The following is a 6,000-nucleotide window of genomic DNA, read 5'->3' as shown; positions in this document are numbered from 1 at the left end:
TGGAAGGATTCCAAAAGAGTAGTTACTGTTATCCTTCAACTTTTTATGCCCAGTTGGCTAAATTTCAATAGTAGCAACTTCCTTCCTGGGCTGAAGACAAGACCTTCTTTTCTCATCCCACTCCACCCCAGTTTCCTGGCTTTTCTGTGAAAGCTGGAATATTTCAAGAAAGCAACAGACATACGCCTCATCGGTTGCTACCCTTCTAGACCTCTTCAGTTGTTTGTGAATATTGCGTGGCTGATATTTGGGCAGGGCTGAACTAGATGCACCTCTGTAACTGGCTGCAGCTCAGTTTTATTTATTTGTTACTGATATGCAGCAATGGCAGCTTAAGAAACAGAGGCCTGTTAAGTCTGAGTCGATTCCTGTAAGGAGAGATGGAGAAGTGCATAACTCATGCTGGGGATAACTTCTCAGGAATGACTCTCCTGAAATTATTGGACTAATACATATCTGCTGAACTCAGCATAGTCAAAATTCATGGGAGATGGGAGTTGGGGGTCCAACAATATCTGAAGGACCAGTTCCCTCATGTAAGGCTTAACTCAGGCTTAACTCCCTATTTATGAAACCTCAGTACTAAGCTGACGCTGCCTGCCTTTTGACCTAATTGGATTGCTGCTCATGTCCTAAGTAGTCTGAAGTAAATTCACAGTCTGAATGTAAACCACTTACAAGGACTATCAATCGTCTCATGAGTGTGGAGAACCAGCCCTTTAACTTCTGTCCTCAAGTGGTTTGCATTCAATCCACTTACACAGAGACTTCTGAAAGGATTGTTCTCTCCATCAATCGGCTGATGGGACCAGAAGCCATCTCCTGAGAGCCAGTGTGGTGTAGTGGTTAGAGTGTTGGACTACGACCTGGGAGACTGCAGGGTTCAAATCCCCACTCAGACGGGAAGCTCGCTGGGTGACATTGGGCCAGTCACCATCTCTCAACCTAACCAACCTCAAAGGGTTGTTGTAAGGATGGCATCGTGAAGAACAGAACCATGTGCACCACCTTTAGCTCCTTGGAAGAAAAGGGTTGTATATAAATGTAATAAACACAAATACAATGCTCAAAGTAGCAATTCATCCAGGAATACCAGGAAGGAAGGAAGGAAGGAAGGAAGGAAGGAAGGAAGGAAGGAAGGAAGGAGGGAGGGAAGGAAGCCCTCCCCTTTCAAAGCAAGCTGTTGGTGCCAATTTTCTGCTTGGTATTGGCAGCCCCACTGTCATAATGATGCCAGGTGAGCAACAGATAGGGCACCCATACACCTTTCAATCTGGGCCCAGGTCTAGTTCCCTATCCTTGAAGTACAGCTTCCAATCAGGAACTGATTTTACCAGGGCTATCCTTTTTCTCCAATCACAGTGCTGTGATTCCTATCTAATGCTTATACTAAAAGGGAGATATGGGCAGATGTCTTGGACCACAAGTGTCTGTGTCTATGTCAAGGCAACTGTAAATGGAAAGCTGTAGTTGTGTGTGTGTCAAACTCTCCATCTGCTTGGGACTGGAATGAGAACATTGCAGATCCAACAGATCCTTCCCTGAATTCAGAGCAGCACATGGTGCTCCTCCTAGCAAAAATTCTTGGAAAGAGGTGCAAGTCTTGCAGATATATTTTCTGCCTGATCAAGGGTTCTTCAGAAACATTACATTTGCTAGTGCTTAATTGCTTCCACGGGACAGAATGGCGCACTCTCCATATCTGAAGAAGAAAGCGTAGTTTCTTTTTCAGTGCAAGAAAAAGGGGCAGGTCATTCAGCCATGAAAGAAGGTAGGACGGAACCAAGATATTTTGAAATTGCAAAACAACAATTGTCCCAAATAAAGAGATACCGTACTCAAAGCTTGCGAAGTTGCTCTGTCCCTGGAGTCATAAAATACCCCATTTACTACTCTCCAGAAATAAAAACACAATAATCATGCATTAAACAACTAACAATGTTATGCCCTATTAAGTCTTCAAATTTTTTCAATTTAAACTCTCCTCCCTCTTCTCTTAATAAATTTCTTAATAAAGTTGCTGTCTAATAAAGTTGCCTTGCCCCATGATGGTTTTTATGATTAACTGGTTTTACCTACCATTCATTTTGCAACTTTATTTCACATGGCTTAGAAGCTATGGTGTTCAGGAGCACATAAACGGGTGGAAATACTTCATCAGTTAATTATTTAATATATGTATCATTTCATCCTGATACTTTATCAGTGCCCATGTTTCCTTCTGCACATTGGCAAAACATGGCACAAAATAATATTGGTCCAACTGAATGTACAATACCATCAAGTTTTCATACCATCAGTTTATACTTCTGCTTGTCTGCTGGGGCAACACAGAGCAGTCCCAGCAGCTGGATCTAGTCTTCAGGCGGCTCCTTCATCTCCTCTGCTTTTTCATATTCAGTATGCATCATTTTATGACTTGAACCACAGCTGTGGAGCTTTTTACCATCTTCCCATTGTCCAAGATTACTTCAGTCACACGCAGGCTGTTATTTCTGCAACACTTGCAGCTGATGACAGAGTTCAAGGACAGTCAATATCACGCCTGGCTTGTTCCATGCCGCTAATCTCAAAAATAAAAGGAGATGTCACCTTCTACCTTTCCAAGTAGAGATAGCACTGCCACTGGCCCTGGAAATCTGGTGAAAATCTGAATGGAGTCATCTGGCCAAGTCCTGCCCCCAAATGACTGCATTCAGCTGTGAAAGGAGAAAAATACAGTTCACATACATAAAGGTTAAAGCATGGCACCCAAGGTGCTACGAACTGAGTTTGCCCCTCAGAGAAGCATTATTGCTTATCAAATATCTTTTTCTATAGAGAAAAAAAGCACTGCAAAGGCCCATTTATACAGCTAGGAAAACCTGCTGGAACAAAACTGCCTTCAGTTCTTTTCCGAAAATGCAGATAGCAGGTGCTGTCGTATCTCAACAGGGATGCTATTCCACAAAGTGGGGCTGCCATGCTTAAAGCCCTCCTCCAAGTAAATGCAGAGCAGTAGATGACAATCTGGGACGTGGGTGGTGCTGTTGGTTAAACCACAGAGCCTAGGACTTGCCGATCAGAAGGTTGGCGGTTTGAATCCCCGCGACAGGGTGAGCTCCCGTTGCTCCTATATAGGGAAGTTGTTTTTTAAAAAGGTTTAATGTTTTATTATGTTTTACATATGTTGGAAGCTGCCAAAAGTATATCCCAGTAAGATGTGTGGGATATAAATAGTAAAATTATCATTATGGAATGGGGCGTCCCTATTTTCATCGGAGAAATGTTGGAGGATATGCTTTAAAGCCTAAATATGCATCCATTATGGGATGCGGGTGGCACTGTGGATTAAACCACAGAGTCTAGGACTTGCCGATCAGGAGGTCAGCAGTTCAAATCCCAGTGACAGGGTGAGTTCCTGTTGCTTGGTCTCTGCTTCTGCCAACCTAGCAGTTCGAAAACACGTAAAAGTGCAAGTAGAGAAATAGATACCGATCTGGTGGGAAGGTAAACAGCATTTCCATGAGCTGCTCTGGTACGCCAGAAGTGGCTTAGTCATGCTGGTCACATGATCTGGAAGCTGTACACCGACTCCCTTGGCCAATAAAGTGAGATGAGTGCTGCAACCTCAGAGTTGGTAACGACTGGACCTAATGGTCAGGGGTCCCTTTACCTTTACCTAGATGAAAATCTAATTGACCAGAATGGGCTCATATGCATCTCTGTACCCAGATCCAATGTGATTGTGGGTAGAATTACTGGTGAACTGCCCAAATAATTATTATTTTCAGATACAGTGGTACTTTGGTTCTCAAACTTAATCTGTTCCGGAAGTCCATTCCAAAACCAAAGCGTTCCAAAACCCAGGCACACTTTCCCATAGAAAATAATGCAGAATAGATTAATCTGTTCCAGATTTTTAAAAACAACCCCTAAAATAGCAATTTAAGATGAATTGTACAATCTAACAAGACCACAGATCCATAAAATGAAAGCAATAATCAATGTACTGTACTATAAAATAAATACGACACTATTGTAGATGATAAAAAATTAAAATTATTATTATTTTCTTACCCGCACTGATGATAGTCATTGTTTGGATGGGGGGCTTTTATCCATTTCCACAGTCACACAATCAATCAATCAGTAGCTGAACTGGGTTCCACACAGTCACAAAAACAAATGAACCGAAAAAGCCTCAAAAACAAAAATGCAAAATAAATAGCAAAAACAAAAGCGCCAAACTTAATCCATTCCGGAAGTCCATTTGGCTTCCGAAATGTTTGAAAACCAAGGCACAGCTTCTGATTGGTGCAGATTCATTCTGGACTGGACTCTTAAGCTGTCTCTAGGAGTCCATGTGAAATCTGAACTGAATCTGAATTGGAACTTTACATAATTCTGGTGTGTCCTTAATTCCATGGATGAGGCTCCACACTTGTCTTTGGTTGTTGTTTTTAGCTCAGTGGAAGAACATGAGGTTTGCATGGGCAAGGTCCTGGATTCATTCCCAGGCATTGTAAGTTATGAAAAGTTTGCCTCAGAGCCCTGAAACCTTGGAATACTGCCCTTCTGCAACCTCCATCAGAGGACTGTCACTCCCCTGTTCAAAAAAAGAGGGCCCTTTTGTGGGCGATGGAATATCTCAGGGTGTTTGGAACCATTCCCCAGACAAACCACCACTTCAGAAGAGCTAATAGAGGAAAGATCAGGCCTCAAGGAAGTGTTGAAATCAGTTACTGTTAACACCCTTCAGATTTGAATCCTTATGCAACACATGTGTGTGTGTGTGTGTGTGTGTGTTTTCTTTGCAAATGTCTCTGGGTTGTTTCTTCTAACGGCTGCCTTTGTGGGCGGTTTCCTTTGGGACAGTTTGTTCTTTGTCGCCCCCTCCCCTTCTCCCGAGCAAGCACCCTGCCAACCAAACAGGGACCATTTGAATGACTTCATTGTGGCAGCGCTCCAGGAACAGAAGAAGCTACACATGTTTGCACTGCACACTTAATGATCCCATCCAATTTTTTTTTGGATTACTATTTCTATTTAAGGGCTGGGACTGGATGAGATAAAAATTGCATCTTTTTCAATACCTTTGTGACCTCAGAAGGGAGTAGGTTAGGGACACGTGCATTGTAGCTCATGCTAGTTCTACTCTGAGTAGCATTGAATGCAACACCATACTGGTGTCTCTTTTCTCCTTAGATGGTTGCCTTGAAAGTACACACAGGTCTCCCTTACCTCTGTGCCCCGTTAACCCCAAACTTAAGTCTCTGGCACTGGACCATAAAGAAGGCTGATCGCCAAAGAATTGATGCCTTTGAATTATGGTGCTGGAGGAGACTCTTGAGAGTCCCATGGACTGCAAGAAGATCAAACGCATCCATTCTTAAGGAAATCAGCCCTGAGTGGTCACTGGAAGGACAGATCATGAAGCTGAGGCTCCAATACTTTGGCCACCTCATGAGAAGAGAAGACTCCCTGGAAAAGACCCTGATGTTGGGAAAGATTGAGGGCACAAGGAGAAGGGGACGACAGAGGACAAGATGGTTGGATAGTGTTCGCAAAGCTACCAGCATGAGTTTGACCAAACTGCGGCAGGCCGTGGAAGATAGAAGTGCCTGGCATGCTCTGGTCCATGAGGTCACGAAGAATCAGACACGACTAAATGACTAAACAACAACAACAACAAATAATACTAATAATAATATCATCTAGGCACTTACCTGACCCTATACCATGTCCAAAAATGAATATGTTTTCCAAAACTTTTGACTAAACTGCAGGAGGCAGTGGAAGACAGGAGTGCCTGGCATGCTCTGGTCCATGGGGTCACGAAGAGTTGGACATGACTAAACGACTAAACAACAACAAAAACAAAGTCTCTGGCATGTTAAACCAAGGAGTTTACTGATCTTCTGTTCACCTTGTTAAGTGGCAACCCAGGCAACTGCTATGTGGGATCCCAGAGTGATGCCTTAAGAGATGTGGGCTCTCCTCTTCACCCTCTGGGGCTTT

This window comes from Podarcis cretensis (assembly GCF_951804945.1).
Source record: "Podarcis cretensis genome assembly, chromosome: 7".
Taxonomy (NCBI): Eukaryota; Metazoa; Chordata; class Lepidosauria; order Squamata; family Lacertidae; genus Podarcis; species Podarcis cretensis.
This window is presented reverse-complemented; position numbering follows the sequence as displayed.